A 23,029-nucleotide genomic window follows, 5' to 3' on the forward strand; every position below is an offset into this window, starting at 1 on the left:
ATTTATCATTTTAACCATTTTAAAGTGGACCGTTCAGTGATATTAAGTCAACAAATTTTTAAAACTTTCAGAGGGCACCTGAATAAAAGATGTGTTGTCCATTGGTGATTTTAATGTATCTGGTATATAACTAAAGTCACCACAAAACTCTTTCTGGGAAATTGGCAGATCATAAACATAAAAAAATTTATTTTGCTTTATATTCAACCTTATTGTTCTGCTGTTTCAAAATTCAAAGTTACTCACAAGAAAGAGTCAGTTTCATATTAGATTTGGTTTCACAAATGCTGCTCCTGCTATTCATTCTTATCACCAACAAAAAAGGACAATTTGTGACTAACCATAATATGTTCCAGAAAATAAAAAGTTAAGGTCTCTTAGAAACAATACAAACGTTATCAGTAGAAGTGAATTCTAGGAAATTTATATATTCAGGAGAATGTGAAACTTACACCACTGATTGTTAAAGGCTTTTAAAAGCTTTCTATTACAATTACATTTCGTAACAAAATAATAGGCTTAGTTGTAAAATCCTGGGTTAACTACCATTTGGAAAATTAAATATACATTACAGTAAACATTTAGAAAATGGTTTTCTAAAATGTTCAATCTAGGTAAATAAACTTGTTTGTAGAAGTCTTTTATAAGTATCATACATATTTCAAGTTTTTTTAATCATTCACAGAAACAAGATATTACCTGATTCAAAAATTTAGGTAAGCATTTCTAAGAAAGAAGCAGGAAACAATGGGAAGGTTGGAACTGAGAAGAAATTTTGTTTCTTGTAGCGCAAAAGGTAATTCTGCATTTAAAAAAAATCATTCCTCAAAAGCACCACTACTAAAATTATCATCAAAGTGCACCCCAAATTACAATTGCAAAGTGTCAGAAGTAATTATCAACCAGGAAATATTTTCAAAATAACGAAGTTTTTATGAGATCCAAACAATAATGTTGGTTAATATTAACATCTCTTTAAATTCATTTATTATATCTATATTCTATAAATTCTCATAAGTCTCAAAATAATCATTGGCTTCCTAATATGCATGTGGTTAATATTGGCTGCTTTAATTTTAGCACACCAGAAAACATAAGGGGTATAAGTTCAGAAAGAGTTACCAACTCTAATCGTAGCTTTTCCTTTTCGATCACTTCCCCAAATTAGAGTTCTCTTTTTCTGTCTAGCAGCTTTGGATGGTTCCTTCACGATGGAGAAGTTATCCACTGGTACTGAGACAGAAATGATAAATATGCCATTTAAGTTTCAGGTAATTTAGGAGGGTTTGATCTTCATTGGAAATTAAGATACTTTAAGTTAATAAAAGGTTTTCAATCTGCATTTCTGGAAACCTAAATTAAAGCATCACACAGCATTTTCAAAAACAGAAAAGCCATTTCATTTGACTAAACACTTAGTTTTAATATGGCAGAAAGTACCTTGTAATTTTCTTTTAAGAAAGAAAGAAAAACAAGCCATTAAAGAGAAATTCTTCCGAGAGAACTGAAACGTGTGATATACCTCTGACTTGGCACTCCTTCCATCTGGAGAACTTTTTGGATAACTGCTTTCATCACACAATGATCTAAAGTAAAATAAATTGAGATTAGAGTAATTAGTTCCCAATGAGTGGCTATTTCCATTTAAAACCAAAAGCCAACTAATTATTGCTTTTCCCATAAATGTAAATACGAAATCTACATTATGTAATTATACACTTATCTCCCCCTTTGTGTATTCTAATTTCTTCCTCAGAAACCTAAGATGCCATCTTGCAGACTGCCTCCAGTGGCTACTATTTTGGCAGCAGCAAAGGTCAACTTTAAACATTTTGCATCTAAAGTGGCTTTGGATACCTTTGGATAGAAAGTACAGTCTGAGCACTGTCCAGACACTTAGATACCTAAAGGGCATTTAAGATAACAAACCAAAGTCCTGATATTCCCTCAAAAGCTGCTCCTCCCATCAGCTCCCTTTTTCTAAGTGATACCACCCAGTTGCACACATAATCATCAACGACTTGTCTCCTTGTTACTATTCCCTTCATACCCCACATCTAATCTATCGGCAAGCCTTGTTAGTTACACCCTCAAAACACAACCTGAATTCAACCACTTTTCACTTGCTCCAAACTTCCAGCCTAAGCTAAGCCATAAACATCTGTTTTTTGGACCACTGTGATAGTCTCCTAACTGGTCTCCCTGTTTCTCTTCTTTATCCTCCCAAGTCCATCCTCTATACCAGGTCACCTTATTCAGATACTATTTGGATCATGCCGTTTTCCAGTTCAAAACTCTCTATTCATTTAGAATAATCGAAATCTTTACTCTGGCCTTCAAGACTTTACAAGATCAGACCCCTGGCTAGCTCCTTGACCTCATGTCATACCACATCTTCTGCACTCAGTCCTCTGACCATGTTAGCCTCCTTGCTTTTCCTTAAATACTCCACCCACCTACCTGCCTGCATATTCATTGCCTCCTTGCTTTTCCTTAAATACTCCACCCACCATATGCCTGCATACTCATGGGCTCCTTGTCCTGGAATGTGCTTACCCCAGATTTTCCATGGCTTGCTCCTCTCTTCATTCAGGTCTCCATTCAAATGCCACTTCTCCAGTGAAGCTGTCCCCTAACAAACCTGTCCAATGGAGTCCTACCTGCCCCCGCTCACTCTCTTTACATTAACATATTTTTGCACCTCCTACTATCTAAAATTATATTACTTATCTGTTTACTCATTTCTATCTGAACTCCTTCACTAGAATGTAAGCTCCATGAGGGCAAGACTTTTGTGTGTCTGGTTCACTGCTTTATCCCTAGTGCCTAAACACGTATCTGGCACACAATAGGTATTAAAAAAATTACTTGTGAAACTGACAAATAAATAAAGTACTCCTTGCAAGAATTCAGAGGTTGCACAAGAAAGAAATAATGCTCTTGGTGGAAGCAGGCTTAGTATCTAGGTGCACCTCTTTCTGAGTAGAGATGAGAACAATTTACAAGTATAACTAACTTTAATTAGTAAATTATCTGATAAAAACATAAGGGACATACAACATTAGAAAAGTACCAGGGTTTTTTTGTTGTTGTTTTTGTGTTGCTTTTTTTTTTTTTTTGCGGTACGCAGGCCTCTCACTGTTGTGGCCTCTCCCATTGTGGAGCAACAGGCTCCGGACACGCAGGCTCAGCGGCCATGGCTCATGGGCACAGCCGCTCCGCGGTATGGGGGATCTTCCCGGACCGGGGCACGAACCCGTGTCCCCTGCATCGGCAGGCGGACTCTCAACCACTGTGCCACCAGGGAAGCCCAAAAGTACCGTTTGCTAGGATACAAATAATAACAAATTCAAACAATGTGTGAATAGAGAATACATACTAAAAACCTATCATGAAAGTATGATGGTCTCGAACTCTCACGGTAAAAGGTCAGACAAAAACCAGAACAAACGATCATGACTTCTAGTAGTTCTGGGGCTGAACAACCTGCTCATTTAAACAAAAGGGATCATCACAAAAGCACAGGTATTAAAAACTATTACATGAAAGGAAACTATCATGAGTCATTTATTTAAGTGTTGAGTGGACCATCACATTAAAATAACTGGAGTCTTTCAACACCCCATGACATACAGAAATAGCAAGTCAGACATATGGATCTGACAGGATATGATACAACCCCTACAAACTCTCACTACAGAAGAATGGACACATGGTGTAATGAACCAACTAGCCAAATGAATACAAACAGCCAGTAAACCTCACCAGTAAATCAAATGAATACAAAATAAAACAAAATGTGGTTATTCTCCTATCAGATTAAGCCAAGATTCTGTAAGAAAAGTCTTCAAAATGTCTATATCCTTTTGATGCAACAACTCTCTTTCTAAGAATTTAACCAAAAGAAATAGTCAGAGATATAGGTAGGGATATATATCAGAGTACTGTTTGTAACTGAAAAACTGGACATACCTTTCATACAAGATTGGATAAGTTATGTGTACTGTGGCATATTCATATAATGGAACACTGAACAGTCACAAAAAATGATGCAGTAGATGCAAATTTACTGACTTGCTAAGATGGTCATACTAAATTAACTGAAAAAAGGTATAAAATTTGGAGTAATCCCACTTGCATAAAAAAGGGAGAGGTACTCATTTTTGTAGTCTTTCAGTTTTTTAAAAGTGCTACCAGCCAGTGTTTGTGAGAGGCAGGCTTCACATCCACTCTTGGGGTGGACCACAAATTGGCATAGCCTTTCTGGGTGGTGATTTGGCAATGTGTATCAAAAGTGTTAAAAATATGTCACACTTACTCATTCCACTTGTAGTACCTTATTCTACACAAGTAAGCCCAATGGACACAGAGGTGTATATACAATGTATTCACGTTGCTTGTGACAGGGAAAAGCAAACTATCTAAATATAATTGCAAAGAATTGATTAAACTATGGGACATCAATATGATGGAACATTACATGATACCTCATTAAGTGAAAAAAGCAGGAATATGAAATAGCAAGTATACTACAATTCTATTTTAGTAATCCCTAAGTGTATAAATATATTTATATATAAAAAAAGGACTGAAAATATATACACCAAAATGAACAGTGATTATGTCTGGGTATTAAGCTTATAGGTAACTGTTCTCTTGTTACTGTGTATTTTCTGTAAAGAATACATGCAACTCTTAGAGAAAGTTTAAAAGCAACATAAAAGCTATCAGAAAAATGAGGCTTTGAAAAAAATCCTATCACAACAGTATCACGCCAAAAGCTAAGCATATATTATATTAAAAATTCAATATTTTCAATTTTAGAATTTACCTCCAAGCCATAAATCCTCACTAAGAGATTTTGCAAAAGCACGAACCAAGGTCACCAATGAGCTTGTTGCAGTTCAGAGTGATGCGCCTCCAACCAGGCATACAGTCAAGATCAGGTCTCCTGGAACGAAGACTCTCAGCCCAGGTTTCTTCATGCCTTCTGGTAGTCTGATACTTCAAAGATTTAATGGGACAAAATTAAGATGCTTCAATAAGGAAACAGGGTGTGCCTACTGAGTATGGCTTATTATGTCAGAGATTTACACACACACATATCAAGCATATGTGCCAGGAGAATCAAGCTGAGAAATTAAACAGTCAGTTCTGCTTTACGAGTCCAGTGACCCACATTCTAGTCGGTCAGTGATTAGATTCCAGCCACTGGATGACCTGTTTTTGAACAGTTATGTAAAGTCGGACAACTCAATTACAGTCTAAGAATTATTTTCCTTATCTTCTAAGTCAGGGAATTGGTTCTAAATTCTATCATTGCTGAGGCTCTAAATGTCATCATTCTGTCCTCCACTGGTCTCCAAACACCTGACTGGGCAACCCATAAGAAAACTTTTTAATATGCATCTTATTTTTTAACAAATTATATACACAAAGTTCTATACATTTAACTTACGTACATTATAAACTACACAGATAGTTTTTCATGATACAAAGCTAAATAGGTTCTAATATTTTCTTGCCCTAACTCCTAAGGCATTATTTTATTTTATTTATTTTGAAAAAATATTTATTTATTTGTTTGTTTGTTTGTTTGGCTGTGCCGGGCCTTTAGCTGCGGCCTGCCGGATCTTTTACTTATTGCATGTGGGATCTAGTTCCTTAAGCAGGGATCGAACCGACGTCCCCTGCATTGGGATCGCAGAGTGTTAACTGCTGGACAGTCAGGGAATTCCCAGGCATTATTTTAAAAACTATATTCACAAAATGGATCTCACATGCTACCTAGGGTATGCACACAAACTTCAGAGGCCTGGACTATGCAGAGCCAGTTTGATGTGCCTTGGGAAAATAATGGTTTGACATTTAACCACAAGTCTTGTCTTAAAGACATTCAATTCTTTATATTCATAAAATAAACTCTGGTAACAGGGAACACTGACTTTAAATGAGAAAAGTCTTGTTACATTCTTGAAAAAAGACTCAAAGTGCCTTTGACACTCTAAAAGGAAAATCATTAGTGTCATTTTCCTATTAACAATAGCTTATAAAAGCTCCAAGCAGAAATAACAGCAAGCACTTACACGGTGCTTAGTATGTGCCAAGCACTATTTATATAAATGAGTTCATTTAAACCTAAATGAAGCATAGAGGTTAAGTGATTTGTCCATGATCACTAGTTATGAAAAGGGAGAAAGGGAATTTGAACCTAGGCCATTTGGCTTCGGCACCCAAGCTCTTGACTGTTTTCTCCCCCAGGGGTCAGTGGACTTGCCCTGTAGAGGATCAAAGAATTCTTCAATTTTTAAAATCTAAATTTAAACATTTCCAGCTTTGTGGGCTATACAGTTTCTGTTGCAACTACTCAACCCCACTGGTGTAGGCTGAAAGTAGCCATAGCTACCATGTAAACAATGGGCGCGACTATGTTCCAAAAAAACTTTCTTTACAAAATCAGGCGACAGGCTGGATCTGGCCCACCAGCCATAGTTTACCTATCCCTGATCTGCACCAGCAAAGTACTAAAAAGGCTTCATGTCGAATTATTAAATACTTTAGGCCTAAATACAGTAATTAGAGCCACTGTAAACTTGTTAAGGCATTAGTTGAAACACTGTATTTACAAGTTGCTGATGTAGTAATTTTTATTAGTTTATAAACTACAGCAGCTAACAGACACTTGATTCATTTAAATCTTGAAGACTGTAATGGCATAGTTTCTGCACAGCATCACAATCAGTGTTTTCAGTAACTAAAAATACATAAAAGTATTATTATGTATTATATATTAAATCTCTTATTTCTAAAATTAACTGGACTATCTTTACTAAATGGTAGAATCCCAAACTGAAAACTGGTCATATTCTTTCAACAAAATGAAAGATGCACTCACAGGTATCAAAAGACAAAAATTAACTGCCATCTGTGTCAACGTATTAATGTGCTTCAATCACATATGTTTTCATGAAAGTTTAAATATAAAATCACCTTTAAGATCTTGGCCACGTAATCTGCTCCCTGCCATGTCAGATTACAGCCCGTGAAGTTTACTGTCTTAAGAGTGATAGAGTTCTTTATACCTTGACAAAAAACTAAAAGGAAAAAAAAAAAACCACACACACAATAAGATGAAGAGCCTATACATTTGTCAATCTTGACTTATTTGCTTTTCTTGAGTCAATTGGAGGTTTACAGCCACATTTTTTAAATCATTAACAACAACCTTCCCAAACACGTAATTGATGAACTGATGCGTTCTAAAACTTGTCAGTAACAAAGTCTTATTCCAGTTTACAGCAACACTTTAATTCTATTTAGGTACTAAAACTGAATACACTGAATACTGCAAACTTTATTGCCAACCACTCAGTAAAGTATGACATACTTTTGAGACAGAGGAAAAAGAAGAAAAACCTAAAAAGCATAAGACTCTTCCGATTTTCAGTTCCAATGATACATGCCAATCTTGATGATCAATCAGCGACTTAAATGTCAACTATAAACCCAGTATTTTATTAGCTGCTATGCAGTATACTAGAGCAATAGAAGAGAGAGAACCTCAAACCCTCTGTTCCCTCAAACTGAAAGGCAGGCTTCCTGACCCCTCCAGACCACTACTGGACATAGGGCACGCACGCTAACGTTTCAGGACTCCAATGAAGAGTCACCTGGTTTGTGATTACTTCCATGACACACCCTCACCACCACTGAATTCGCTGCTCCTACGGGACGTTACATATATTTCCTATTTGAACACACCCACAGTGCATTATAATTATGACTGCAGACAGACGTTCTAACAATTTAAAGAGAATGATGACTTTTTTGCTCTTTAAGTCTTGCTATTTCCCTTCCCATACTATTTCTTGAAGAGAAACCATAAAAATATAAACACACATAAAAAACAGAAAATATAGAAAACGCGTTGTTTGTGGCTTAACACAAACTTAAGTAAGATTAATTCTGACAGTATCCAGCATGACAAACTTCCATGGTACAAATGAGAATAGACCAAGGTTTGAGCAGGTACAGGAGACAATCCACGCATGAACAACACCAAGGAAAGGTAGACAGGAAAAGGTAGACAGACATGGTGTGTAGGAAATCATGAGACCAGTCCGATGGGAAGAGACTTAAACAAGACTGAAACTCACTTTCTAAACCTCCATCTCCAGCTGGACAACTCGCAAGACACAGGCACACCAAAGTGGCCAAATATTCAATCTCGTTAATGGGGAGGAACAGTTTAAAATTTTATTGGTTGAGTTTGCCCCAAAAGCAACTATCAAAGGTTGGCAGGACACAATGAAGGCTTACCTTTGTTAACATAGTTAAGTCTCTCTCTCTCAGAGCTAGCCCACTTAGCTGAAAAGGAATGGATATATGTATAACTGAATCACTTTGCTGTACACCTGAAACTAACACAATATTGTAAATCAACTATACTCCAATATAAAATAAAAATTTAATTAAAGAAAAAAGAGATTCTGTGCTCTGTAGCACCAGAACTCACTTCTTCCAGAGCACTGACTACTGTGCTTGTGTTTACTTGCCACCCAGTAGAAGGGGAGCTTACCTAGGGCAGAAGCATCACCCTTGGTTCTGACAACTCATTCAAGTGCCAGGATACTTTACACACATAACCTGCTTAATTAATTCTAAGAACCCACAGAAAGAGTGGTTTTGAATGTCATTTTACAAGTGTGGGGATTGTAGTGAAAAAGAAACCTGCCCAGGCCACAGAGAGCATAAGCCCTGGAATTCAAACCCTAAGCTGCCTTCACACCGGTGCTCTTTCCACTATAGGATACTATTGAAAAAAATTTTTTTTTCCTAAGCCCTGTTTGAACGGAAAGGAAATGAAGCTGGGATAGATCAATTTCCTAACCGCTTTGGTCTGTACCAGGCAAAGTCATTCAACACACCAGGTAACATCTGTGCAACCATTAACGACGCTCCAAACTGTGCTAAGTGTTCTACATTGTAGAGTCTGCAAGCATTAACAGAGTGAGACCTTGTAACCTCCACAGAGAGTGGGTCCTGTTAAGCCCATGCTACAGATGAGAACACTGAGACCTAGAAGCCTTAAAGCACTCGGCCGAGGTCACCGAGCTGGCAGGGGTCCTAAGCCGCACGCCCCGTCTAGTGCACGCACACCCGGGCACTGGGCACCGGTTCTACTGCCCAGCCTCCACCTTGCACCATCTAAAACCCCGCTTCTCAGCGCCCACATGAGGGCCTGTCTCGCCAAGCCGCGGCTGGAAGAAACTCTGGATACAGATCACGGGCAGAGGGTGCTCAAGAGCGGCGTCCAGTCCACTCCACGGAAGCGGTCGGCCTAGAAGTCCAGCAGGACCTCCCGCAGGGAAGCGCGAACAGGGGCAGAGGCAGCGAGTCCTGCAGCGCACACAGGTCCTCACAGCGCCAGAAGTCGGCACGCTGTCGCGGCGCAGCTTCACCGAGTGATCATGGCCAGAGCGTGGCCTCGGGGACGCTGGCTGCGGACACGATGCCCACAGCCGCCTGGCGGTCCCTGCTCGCCTCCCAGCCCCTCGGGCGGCTGCGGCGCCGAAGCGTGGGCAGGACCCGCGTCGCAGGCGGAAGACGCAGGTCCACGTGCCCCAGCTACGCCGGCTGTTGGCGCCGGCCTCAATGCCTCGCGAAACGCGGCGCTGCGGTTTCAACTTCCGGGCGGGCCCGTGGGGGCGGGGCTCGAGGACGTCAGTGCACGCCCCGTGCGTCTGCACGCAGCCCAAGGGTCCGCCCATGGGGATCCGGCGTGAGGAACAGTGGCGGGCGCTTCGAGACTAGGGCAGCGCGAAAGGTAGGAGGTGTGGAGAATTTGGGGTTTCGAAAACGCGTTTGCTGACTGATCCGAACAAAAGTGAGACATGATTGTATCAGCGCATTTTATGATTTTTGTTGTTGTTGTTGTTTGTTTGTTTTTTTGCAGTACGCGGGCCTCTCACTGTTGTGGCCTCTCCCGTTGCGGAGCACAGGCTCCGGACGTGCAGGCTCAGCGGCCATGGCTCACCGGTCCAGCCGCTCCGCGGCATGTGGGATCTTCCCGGACCGGAGCACGAACCCGTGTCCCCTGCATCGGCAGGCGGACTCTCAACCACTGCACCACCAGGGAAGCCCCCCTCAGTGCATTTTAAAAGTAAACTCCCGCTAAGTGTCTGTGCTCGCGCTGCCCAGGAGAGAGCGTGCACTCCGTGAGGGACACAGGAGAGGCTGAGTGAACGTCTGCCTGTGGTCCGTTACCTATTGCACGGGTGTGTGAATTTCTGAGGAGAGCTCTTAATTTCTGTAGTTTCTGCTGACTTGACACGGTGGTTGGCAAACGGTGACGTGTTCCGTGCATTCAGGACATGATCGTGGTTACTAATAATCACTTTGTTTTGTACTGACAACCCCACAGAGAATTTACTACTGAATGTCTACTTTACAGAGGAGAAACTGAGGCATAGGAAGTGAAGTGACTGAGAGGAAGGACTCAGACAATTGGTGTCAGTAAATTAATCCTGTGAGGCGGCCGTTAGACCGTGGTGGCTCTAGTGATGCGGCTGCCTACGTAAACCAACCAAAATCTAAGCCTGTCAACGCCTCAGGGTGACGAAAACTGCTGAGGACAACCAGTCACAAACCACCAACTAGGCGTTAAAGCCACAGCAAATCAGTCATTTCCTTGCTTTGCTTCTGCCCTTTTAAAAGAAACATCTCTGCAGCTCCTGTGGCTGGAGTGCTCCTCACCTCTTCCGCTTTGTGGTGCCTGAATCGAATCTATTTTTGCTCACGTAAAGTGTTAAAATTTTAAATATGCCTCAGTTTGTCTTCTAAGATTGGCCGTAGAAGTTGGATTTGTGCCCAGTTTCTAGAACAGTGGTCGTCCTCTGGTCGGGCCTTAGGCGTTACATGTACAATGTTCCTCTTCTACCACCACCTCCTGGATGCCTCCACCCACTGCCAGCTCCCGCACATCAGATCCCCTAGATGTGGTCAGCAATGGCTTTTACATGCAGCGTGCTCACCTTGTAACATCACAGACACTCCTCCGTCCTCCAGCCAGCATGTGAAGTGAAACATTGCCATTCCTGTTGAAGAGTCTCTGGTGTGACCACTTTCCCAAACACAGCCACTCCCCAGCTGACCCTGGACTGTTTTTTTCATTCGTGTCTGTTTTTCTTCAGATGATTTTCTAGTAGTTTATACAAATATGTGAATCTGGATAAACTAATATATTTTACTCTCAATTTCAGGTTGCATCCTTTGCTCTCCAGCAATCATCGGAGTGCTGTTTTCAATATGTCCACGCAGGCATTCAAAATAACAAAAATGCTTTTGAAAAATAATGTCGTAGGTTGACAGAGTGGTTTATAAATTATAGCATACTCTTATGCTCTTAATTCTTCTTCACAACCCTGCTTATCATGGCTGGAATTCCTGCTACACCTGTGGGGTCAGCTGGGGGCTGGCTGTAGCCAGGCCGGGGGCCTGACTGGGCCACATGCCACTTATGCCCCAGCTAGTAACTGGGGCTTGTGCTCATGGGGGTAGCAGGGCTCTGAGAAGGAGAGTAGAAGCATCATGGGACCTAGCTCTGAGCTGGCACACCATCGTTTCTGCTGCCTTCTATTGGCCATGGCAAGTCACCTAACTTCAAGGGGGGGAAAATCAACTCTGTCTCTTGATGGGAGAGGTTGGAATGTCACATTGCAAAGAGTGAGGACACAATGAGTCAACCTGGAGCCATTTTTGCAATTTGGGATGGCGCTTTGTGCCTTCCTCAAGGAGGTCGTCTAAAACCATTTTTCAAACATCTCAGGTTCCTATAAATCTCCACCTCTGGTTTGGCGGCCCCTAAAAATTCCCAGTCAGTTTTGGTGAGGGGACACTTGGTGACAGTGTTGTCTTTCGAAATGAGTCGTTCCGTTACCGACATTACATTGCTCCCCATACATTATTTATAAGGTTTCCCTGTTTGCATGTGCAAACTATTTCTGTGTATATTTTGAGAAATACATTGTACAGGCCTCTTTTTTTTTCTTTCACACACCCTAGAGATGTCATAGAGGCAGTAAATGTGTCCAAATTTTTGAGAAATTGGAACAATCAAGACTTACCTGTATGGAATGCTGTTAACGATGTCAATTCCCGCTACAGTACCTTTCATCTGAGACACTTAGGGTTTGTTAACAGATTAAAAGTAGTAAAAGACGCGGATCGAGAGAATTTTCATTATCTTGTGCTCGGAAAACTTGGATTTTCATTGGTTTGAATGGGCCTGAAAATGCATTTCTATTACTAGGTGCATAGAAACCTCTAGCGGTATTCTTAATAAAGCAAGGTTAGTTATAAGCAATCTGAGTTATAAGCAATCATCTGATGGAGGGTAAATGTACCACACTCCATTTTAAGAAAAATACAATATAAAAGTCTTACCATGGAAGAAAATCTTTATATGATCTTTTATTAAAAAAAACTTCAAGAAAAATAAAGACATGACACCATATTCAGTTTAAAGTCAGTGACTTGTAAGAAAGGCAAAGCAAAGACAGTCTGATTAAGGCCGTTGCATTGTTCTGGCAATTTTTAGGTCTCACCCATTTCTGTGGCCTTTTTAGAACCTAAGCTTATAGGGCACAGAGAACTTCATCTTGACGTAGGACTGAGCAAATGCACGTAGCGTTTCTCAATAAGTAGGCATTAAATTCTAAGTCCAGAAGGGGCCTTGAGATGCCCTGTCTTTACTCCTTGGTAGAACTGTTTTAACCAGCCCCTGAAAACAGATTTTTTTCTTTAAATCTCAAAATTCAGAGATTCCACAATCAGAACTTACTTCTCATATTCCCTTGTGGTCTGCTGTGGGCATCTGTCGAATGGTGTGAACTCTGCGTGGGGAGCCTGGCCTACCCTCCAGGCCCACGGTTTGGGCTGCTGTGGTGCCATGCTGTGCTCAGGGGCCTTCTTCTTTGGAGGTCTGAGCTCCAGTGAGCCTTGGTCATGTTCTTTTATGGACCCTTGGGTGCTTGACCACTCTGACCCTCAGTCTCATTTGCAGGTTCTGGGGAGGATTAAATGAGCTCATGTGACATCCAGGTGACTGAGGCAGTGTAGGCTCAGGATGAATCTTTGCTTCATTTTCATTAGCTGCGGAGAAGACGATGACCCTAGGGATGAGCAACGTGGACTCCAGCTTGGTGCCTCTCCAACGTTAATGTGGGTATGCCTCTTTTGTGGATCTTGTTAAATGCAGGCTGGTATTCAGTAGTTCTGGGTGGGGCCTGGATTCTGTGCTTCTAACAAGTTCCTAGGTGACGGTGACGCTGAGGGCAAGGGTCCAGCACCTGCGTTTTTCCCTTTCCGGAAGAGCAGGACGTCTGCCCACCCCCACCCCCCCCCCCCCACCGCCCTGGGAGGAGAAAACATCCACAACGTGACTACTAGGAGCCAGCTTCCCTCACAGGCAAGGGACCTGTACCTCTGCTCCCAACCATTTTGTCTGAGGCACAGCAAGCCAAAACACTGAAATGCTGAGGTTTGCAGCAAAGAGGAGGTTTATTCACAGGGCAGCCAAGCGAGGACGTTACGTGAGAATAGGTCTCAAATCCGCCTCCCCAAAGGCAAGGGGCTTGGGGTATCTGTGGGATAAAGGATAAAGAAGCAGGGCAGTATGAGCCATGGGGAGCATGAGGAAAGGTGATTGGAAAAAGGTGTGCTCATCATTGTTCTGAGCTGGCGTAACTAGGCTACAGGGCTCAGCACATTCTCAGGCTGGAGTTTTCAGCCCTCTGACGGCAGGAGGTCAAAAGGCACTTGCCCAGGTGGAAGATCGGTGGTCCTGTCCACTCTAAACCAGCTCAGCCTAACTAGGCACAGCTGATTCCAAGTTCCTGGACAATCCCGGGGCAAACATCTTATTTCTTATGCTACATGCTACTTGGAGGACGTGCAAGCGTTCAAGCTACCTTGATGAGTGAAGACAGAATGTGACTAATCATGACACATGGTTTCACCTCCAGGCGAGCAGAAGAGAGCTGTAGGCTGAGTCTGGCTCCTGGCACCTGGAATTGGAGGCAGGTGGTTTAAAAACGGGCTCTCCCACCCTCTGTGTGATCTTAGGTAGGTAGACTATTGAACCTTCCTGTGCCTGTTTCTCCACCAGCAGCATGGGGACACTCAGAGTCCCTGTTTTGGGGGTTGTTATGGGGGTTCAGTGAGATATAGATGCATGCACAGGCACATGGGAGACACCCAGTGTGTGTTACCTTGGTGCTTATTTTTATTAAGACACCAGTATTGTTAGAAGATTTCTGGTTTGGACAACAAATTAGATAGGTGGTCATTGCTATAGATTATGCAACAGCAATTCACATTACCATTTGCAAAAAAGTAGTTGGTTGTCCAATGGGGATTATAAACATCCATTTACCATGAGCTACTGAACAGATAGTTTACACAGTAACTACTTCAAGTACTATTTAGAATCAATTCTCTTTGTTTTCTTAAGCAATGGTTAACCCCCAATTTCGTGAATCCTACCAAGTAAGTCACTTGAAAATCATCTAGAGCAATCTATTTCACTTAGCAAGCCTAAAGCTATAGTTCAACAATTTTATTTACTGTTCTATGACAAAAATTACTCTGAACAGCTATCCCCTGGATAAGTAATCAGCTAAAGCTAGTTTGACTGACTAAATCGATTTACTGAGTTAATAAGCCAGTTGTTTTAGAATAGGTCTAATGCATATTTCTCATCCATTCTGCATTAAACTGTTTCCCATGCCTAAAATGTCTTTTTCCCCATTCATACATATCCGAATTCCTACTTCTGTGCTGTGGGGCTTGGCTGAACTACACCTGCCTTTAGTGAAACTTTTCTCATCTGCACTATTGGAGATAATTTTAGTCTCCTCATGACTCCCATGGGGTTACCTCTGTTGTGACACTTGACTGTTTGGTGGCATATTTTATTTTATTTTATTTTATTTTATTGTAAAAAGCCTTCCATTACTCCATGCATGTCAAACGGTCAATGCTTTCTCTTCATAAACCTGCATAACAATTTTCTGAACTCTTCTGCTCTGGGCAAGATTCATCAATACACCAGGCAAACATAGTGAAAGAGGAGACAGTACTTGTGTTGTATTCAATTGGGCCTTGATACCTAAGTGTGACTCTTAACCAAGGATTATGCAGTAGTTAAGGACACAAATTAAAGTTGTTTAGGGTGTGTCCTAAAGTCTCAGTGGCAGAATTTAAATCTCTACTCTGGAAATTGTAAACCTGAGACAAACTACTTCCCTAAACGTCATTTCCTACATCTGAGAAAGATAATAGTATCTACCTTGTAGTAGACTGAATAATACCATTGCCCCCAAATATCCACATTCTACTCTCCAGAACCTGTGAATGTCACCTTAACTGGCAGAAGGGACTTTGCCAATGGGATGAAAGTAAGAGTTCTGAGATGGGGAGATTCTCCTGGACTACCTGGACGGGCCCAAATATAACCACTGGTGTTCTTGTAAGAGAGAGGCAGAGGGAAGTTTTACTCCAAAGAGAATGTGATGATGAAGTTGGGGTTAGATTGATGTGGCCAGAAGTCAAGGAATGCTAGCAAGGAAACAGATTCTCGCTTAGAGCCTCTAGAAGGAGGATGGATGGCCCTGTCAACTCCTGGTTTCAGCCCAGGGAAACTGGTTTTGGACGTCTGTCTTCCAGAACCATAAGAAAATAAGTGTGTTTTGTTTGAAGCAAGCACATTTGTAGTAATTTGTTACAGCAACCATAGGGAACTAATGCGTACCTCATAGGAACTATTTCTCCAATTAAAATGTGTGACTGGAAACACACTTAGTGGCATGTGTGACACACAGTAGTTATGCTACCATAGGTCGTTCTTGGAAACTGAAGCCTTGGTTTTGAGAGATCATCAAAACCAGTTCAATGGTTGCCATGTTTCTCCTTGTTCATCCTGGTGACAAACCTGGTAGACAGAGCTCCATCCTTTCCCACAGGACCCCACCCCTAGTACTTAGAGGGAAGCGGTTATGTCTCACTTAAGGCATCTTTTTCTTTTCCTTTCTACTTTTTTCTTCATTAATCTTCATCCAACTGGCCTTTCTAAATTTTACAGAAAACAAAACCATTTCTCAGTGGATTCAGATACTACCCGCAAGTTAATATTCCAACCAAGTTCTTGTTCTTCCGAGTCTCATCACCAGAAATTTCTGAGCCTAACTCTTCTCTAGTTTCTAGGATCACTCATTTTCTCATTTCTCCCTTCTCCTTTTAGTTCAGAGTCTTGTCAATTTAGTCCCTTCCCTAACCACAACTTATAATAAGGTGACACAGCAAAGTGATGAAAGTCTAGATGGTCTGGTTTTAATCCTGGGTTTTTGCCACCTACTTACTGTGTGGCATTAGGCAAGCTATTCAACGTCTCTGGACCTCAGTTTCCCCCAAAAAAGTGACTATTGTGAATATTCCCTACCTATAGGGTTGCCATTATGAGGAATAAGTGAGTTAATATTTGGTAAGCCCTTAGAATAGTACTAGTTATAGTCTAAGCACTACAGTTGTGCTTGTTAATAATAATAAATGAAATTCCAAGCGTATAACTTACCCAACTTTTTGTCATAACTTTGAAGTGTCGGTCTATCTGTTGGCCAACGTTGCAGGTAAATGAGTCAAGGCATGGCCTGAGGCATTGCTACCACTGGGTGGTGTGTTCCCAGAACTTGGAACAGTGGTGTGAAATGGATAGTGGTTCTACCTGGAGACAGGGCAGACTGGAAAATGACAGCCTGGGAAGGAGGTGTGATGTCCATAGCTTTGTTGTCAGAGCTGCTGCCTGCTGAAGCACCGATACCGACCTAAGCTGTAAATGGGGGGCTGGGGAAAACAGGAACAGGATGGAAGATGACAGCTTGGGAAGGAGGTGTGGTGTCCATAGGTTCGGGGTCAGACGTGCTGCCTGCTGAAGCAGCGATGACACCCGAAGCTGTAAATGGGAGGCTGGGGACAAGAGGAGCAGAATGGAAAGGGAAAATGGGCAGAATGGAAAAAGATAGCCTGGGAAGGATGTGTGGTGTCCATAGCTTCGGGGTGAGATGTGCTGCCTGCCTGATCTGAGAAAAGAGAGTGAAAGTGAGAGAGCTTCTCTCTAGCTTCTAACTCTTCTCGAGGTCTAGCATGAACTGGACACTGGACGGCTCAGCCTGGGTCTTGACATTCCATTGTACGTGTCACAGAGCAAGGGCGGGCGGGTCAAGGGATGGGCTGGGGGCCCCACGCAAGCCCAGCCCCTGGAGAAACCCGGCCCAAGGGCAAAGAGCCTGACTCCTTCTGGACTTTCTATCGGCTGGGACTTCTCGCTGTGGGTGGCAGGTGTTTGGCACCGGATGGGCCACCATGCGGAGACTGTTGGTGACTGTGGAAGCCTTCTCCTCCAGAGCTCACCCTGCCTGGGCACCGGCTCTGCAGGCCCCTCAGCCCTGGATATGTATCGGCCAGCCCTTCCCCACAACGGGTCCCAGAGGCCAGAGCCTACTCAGAGGTGAGTGCAGAAGGCACCCAGAGCTTGCCAGGCTGTGGCCCGCCTCCTCCGTGGACCTCTCCAGCTTGTGTGCGAGCCGTGGAGACAGGAGCACCTTCTCCTTGGCTGCTGAGCTGCCAACATCACCATGAGCCAGGCAGTGAAGGTTTCTGAGCAGGAGATGCAGAGCCCTGACCCGACTGGATGCTGCACCCCACGAGGTCCCTTCCTGGCAGATAGGTTCTTTCTTCACTTCTTTTTTGAAATTTGGTAAAACAACATTTAAACCTTGGCCTGTCCTTCAGGATATACAGATGGTAGTGGCTTAGCCGGGATTTGAACCAAGCCTATGTGATTCCAGAGCTCGTGCTCTGGACTGTGGTGCCTCCTTATCATATATGCTTCATGTGATACTTTTTCTTTTTTTCTTGATGTCCTTATGATACTTAGCCCTAAGTGCCATACCTGTAATGAACACATACACTGTCCTGCAGGAGGTGTTCATTTGTTCAACGCGTGAATTGGTCATCCACCACACTGGGTTTTAATCTCAGAAGATAGGTCAGGGACCACCAGTTGTCAGCATAGCACCATCCCACATTTCTAACTGAGGCTTGCAGCCTAGATTTTTCCCTTTGGTCTAGTTTGAAGGATCCAGGTATGTAAAGCTTATATTCGAGATAAATCATGGGCTGTCCTGAAAGGAATTCATCAATGAATTATTCTGTATGGATTAGAAGCCAGTTTCTCTGGCCTTCGTGGAGTATATCCAGTAAGGCATCTCATTCATGTCTACAAAGCAAGTATATCATTTATTGCAACTTCAGCATGGAGCGATGTATTGGTTTAAAATAAAGTACGATCAACAGAATTTGGTCATTGTGAGTATGCCTGCTGGGTCCACTCTTTACTACACACACATGTGTAACTCTAAAGCTTATTAGGCCCCAGAGAGGAGACATACTCTTGTGTGTCTAGGACAAGGGAAACATGTGTTGCTATTCAGGAGCTGGAAGCTATATCATGACAGGAAAGAATTGAAAAATCCTGGTTTTGGTCTACACATCACTTGACCTTGTTCAAATCTTGTTTCTTTGGCTTGCTTCATTGGTGTGTTTTCTCTCTCCTGGGACTGACATTGTGTGTTATATATCAGGCATGTAAGATGTAGAAGTTTCAGAACCCAGAATCATATAGATCAGTTAAAATTTATATATTTAAAATAACACTGGGCATAATTCATATATTCCAAAATTAGTTTGACCCTCTGCTCATGAGATTCTTTTTATGGTATCTCAAAGCAAATTTGGACTTCCATCCCCAATAAACTTTGAGGTTGGAGGACACAAAAGCTATTGCTCAGACCTAAATTCTGTCTGAAAAAAAAGGGTAAATATTATAAGCCCTTTCTAACCTCTCCAAGAGCAGAAATGATTTACAGCTATGGCATTGAACCATAATTTCTTGATCTCATTTGAGAAGAGTTCAGTAAGAAACAGTATCTTGATTTTTGTTTGTTTGTTCCCTGTTTTCTTGTCTTGCTTACCAACAATCCACTGTAATACATGAGTGAGTATCACAGCAGGCTGAGTGTTCCCTGGATCTCATTAAATGAACTTTTTTCCTAAAATGAATTTTGTCTCCTTGTTTTCAGCCCCTCTTCTTTCCTCTGCCCTTTTCTATAACTAGAGCTCAGCAAAAGCTGACTGGCTTTGTGCAGACCCTACTTAGGGTAATCTTTTCTTCATTATTTTATTCATGGCCCCTCCATTTCATTGTTTGCCTTGTCGAAATGTGTTGAAATCTTTCTGTGGTTGATGACTTCCAAAATGTCTTGGCTTTTATTGGTTGATAGCTTTTCGTATTTCTACAGTTTTATTTAAATATGGTTTCAGGAGGACCAGAAAGTAAATATATTTCCTAGTCTGCCATCTTGAGAAGAAAATCCCTGTTGATTTTAGCATCCAGTGTTCCCATGGGAAAAAACACAACCTTGGCATTAATAGAGGTAACACTCAAGATTTCAGCTTTTCTTGAGCAATCACTAAGCATTTAATATGTGCTCATTTCTAATGGGAAAATAATAACTATCTCATGGCGTTGATTTGAGGATTAAATTAGATAATGGACATGAAAATACTTTGTAAGTTTTAAAAATCTATAAAAATGTTTTTGTTATTATTTGATTTGTTGCTATTTCAACTTTAGCTGACAGTTGTTTATGACCTTGCTTATGTGAGAAAATGCCTTCTGGTTTATTGTTTTGAAAGCCAGATTATACTTTTCAGTAGCTCAATGGAAATGACATCATTTGTGAGGGTTAAGGGTGAAGGCATAAATGTTTCTTGACACCTATCACTTTACAATGTTTTCAGGAACTAACTGACTCATGTATTCCTCTTCCAAATTTTGCTGAGGACCTCCTACCAGCCAGATGCCTTCCATCAGGTGTTGGAAAGCATTTTCTGGATTTTAGATATCTTAGGCTCTGTGGGCCATATACGGTTTCTGTAACTTCTCCTCCTCTTTCTTCTTCAACAAACTTTCTGAACGTGAGAACCATTATTAGCTCTCAGTCACACAGTTCCAGGCTGAGAGCCTGATTTGATTTGTGGCCAGTATTTGCCGATCCCTACTCTGCGTCCTCACTGAGGAGGGGGACGATGTTTGAGTAATCACTTATTTGAATCAACTGTTAATCTTCTGGGGCTTATCCTTATTCTCCTGCAGTCCCTAATGAACATGGCATCCAGAGAGATCCTGTTAAAACATAAGTCAGATCATATCACTGAAGTCTCTTCAATGGCTTCTTCACAGGAAAAGCAAAGTCCTCAAAGTGCCTCCACAGCCCTAGAAATCTGGCCCTCTGTTTCCTTTCTGACTGTTTCCTTCTCCTCTCTGCTTTGCTCCCTCTGTTTCCCACACACTGACATCCTTTCTGCTCCTTGGATACTCCAAACCCACTCTTGCCTCATTGCCTTTCCATCTGACTGTTCCCTCTGCCTGTACTATTTACTTCCCAGATATGCACCTTGCTCCCTCTCACAACCTTAGGTTCCCTCTTAAATTTTATCTTCCCCAGAAAGCCTTCAGTGATCACTTAGTTTCAGATCGCAGCCTCCTCCTACCAGGTAACAATCTCCATCTCCCTTCCTTGCTTGCTGTTTTTCTCCAGCACTTACCTGATATACTAGTTATTCTACCCATTTATTCAATTTTTATTTATGTATTTATACCTATGATTTTATATTTGCTTCTTTACTTTTGTCTCTCCCCTCAGCTCGAGAGAGGCTATATTCATCTGTGTTAATCACTGCTGTGTTTCTTGAACATGCCTATAAAACATACTGAAGAAGGGTGCCTGAAATTTGGTAAGGGATCAATCAATTTTCTTGGCTGAATGAAGAAATATGTTCATAAATTAATGAACAAATCTCTGGGGTTTCTGAATTAAGGACTAATGGGAAGAGGAAGGCAAATGGTTGGGACAGGGTACTGCAAGAAATAGTATTTGGAGTACTCTGATAGCTATCCTAATAGATAACATTTTGTTCATATAAATAGTTTTAATGAGAGAGCTGGGAACTAGGGACACACAGCATCAAGGTTTTTATAATGCATTCTGTAGAGTTCTTTTTAAGTGTATACAAATATCATTGAAAATATATGCATGCATGTAAACCTCTGTTACTTTATTTAGTGCTTTACAAGAGCCCCTCAAGTAAGGGGTAGTAGCAACTATCAGTGTCCTTCCTTTATGATGAGCTTAATTTATTCAAAGTTACATCGTAATTTATTTGTAACTGTGAAACTAGACTTAGTTATTTAGTAGACCCTCCCTAGAAACCTATGACATTAATAAAACCAACAGAAATGTGTTCAGTTTCCAATGATACACACACTACAGACTCAGTTATGTGTCACCCATTTTAATGAAGGGAAGAAGTGATTTAACAAATACAGAGCAAACAGAATATGAAGTTTTGTCCTCCATTAATATTAGTAATGGATAAAGTGGGCTCCAACGCCTTCAAGGTAGCTTGAGAATATCACCTCTGTGTCATGGGCAGGGGGATCCTCTGCCAGGATGTCTTTCTCTGTCACTGAGAAAAATTTCCATAATATATAATGATACATACTGAAACAGATATGGGGCATTTGGGTAATTAGGAATCCGTTAGCATATTTCTCCGGAAGCCTTGACTACAAAATGAAGATAGTAGATTTGGACACTTTCAGCTATGAGGAAGTTGTTTGGGTATTCATCTTTATGCCGAATGAATTAAGCTTATTTCATCTCTGCAGCTTCCCATATACCATTTTCCCATCTGTGTTTTGTGTTTGGAAAGACATTTAGAAATTAAAACTCAAGTTGAAAAGTGAGTGACGTGCTTCCCTGGTGGCCCAGTGGTTGACAGTCCGCCTGCGGATGCAGGGGACATGGGTTCGAGCCCCGGTCCGGGAAGATCCCACATGCCGCGGAGCGGCTAGGCCCGTGAGGTATGGCCACTGAGCCTGTGCGTCCAGAGCCTGTGCTCCGCAACGGGAGAGGCCCCAACAGTGAGAGGCCCACATACCGCAAAAAAAAAAAAAGAAAAAAAAGTGTGTGACAACTTAAATGATATATGGAATATTTTGCTGACCTACAAGTACATGCAGAATTAAATATGACCCTGTTGAAATGTTAATTTTATTTTAATGTGTATATTGAGGTGGAGTCTTAAAGGTGCCAGAAAACAAGCATTCACCCATCCTGTTTGGAACTGCAGCACACAGGCACCTTCAGTTACCAATTCTCTTCATTCCACAGAATCATCTTGAGAAAACATACTGTTTTTTTTATGTACCTGGTATATATCTTAATTAGTTTGAAGAATTTCCCAAATATCTGTTAATATGTAGTTCTCCAATTCCAATCTTGTCACGTCCTGTACCGGTGACACAGTACATAGGAGTTTTATTTCTCTTTCTTTCTCTGGGTTGTTCAGAACCCAACGAAAGAACAATGGAATGGCATCAAAGAAATCAGGGTTCTTGACTGAGATTTACCATAAAATAGTAGTGTCCTCTTGGGAAAATTATAGTTATTCTAGGCCCCTTTCCTTTTCTTTACTTTGACAGAGCTGCACTAGATGACCCCAAGTAACATTGCACTCTTTGCAGTAGTAGCTTAGATGTTATTGGTTTTCTGAAACAAATGAAGACAATGACACAGGAAACTGTGCAACATCTCTGTAACTATGTTTTCTTAGAGTTGCCTCCATTTTGCAGATGATAAGATGGCTGAGCACAGAAGTAGATGTTTTGACCAGAGGTCCCAGAGTAGATGGAACTGAACCACAAGTTTCCTTCTTTCCTGAAGCTCACTTAGCCAAAACATAGGCTTCTGAATATTAAGCTGTAAAGCATATTATCAGTATGCTTTAAAAGAAGCGGTTCTTCTAGGATTTCTAATTAATAGCAGGAAGTTTTGAAATTCTTAAAAGA

The 23,029-nt window shown here is 41.6% G+C and overlaps 2 long non-coding RNA genes across 3 annotated transcripts; both read right to left on the reverse strand.

Moving 5' to 3' along the window:
• Positions 1–1,126: 1,126 nt before the first annotated feature.
• LOC141276976 (uncharacterized) lies at positions 1,127–8,369 on the reverse strand. The gene is made up of 5 exons (XR_012327465.1): positions 8,320–8,369; positions 6,991–7,094; positions 4,832–5,004; positions 1,523–1,586; positions 1,127–1,233 (listed from the first exon to the last, which is right to left on the reverse strand). It is a non-coding gene; the product is annotated as an uncharacterized lncRNA (long non-coding RNA).
• A 5,175-nt stretch (positions 8,370–13,544) lies between these two features.
• On the reverse strand, positions 13,545–16,787 carry LOC141276977 (uncharacterized). 2 transcript variants are annotated; one of them, XR_012327467.1, is made up of 3 exons: positions 16,631–16,787; positions 13,971–14,066; positions 13,545–13,643 (listed from the first exon to the last, which is right to left on the reverse strand). It is a non-coding gene; the product is annotated as an uncharacterized lncRNA (long non-coding RNA). The 2 variants fall into 2 exon arrangements; XR_012327466.1 differs by lacking the exon at positions 16,631–16,787 and adding an exon at positions 16,065–16,601.
• Between the last annotated feature and the right edge of the window lie 6,242 nt (positions 16,788–23,029).

Source organism: Tursiops truncatus, chromosome 18, assembly GCF_011762595.2.
Source record: "Tursiops truncatus isolate mTurTru1 chromosome 18, mTurTru1.mat.Y, whole genome shotgun sequence".
Classification (NCBI taxonomy): Eukaryota; Metazoa; Chordata; class Mammalia; order Artiodactyla; family Delphinidae; genus Tursiops; species Tursiops truncatus.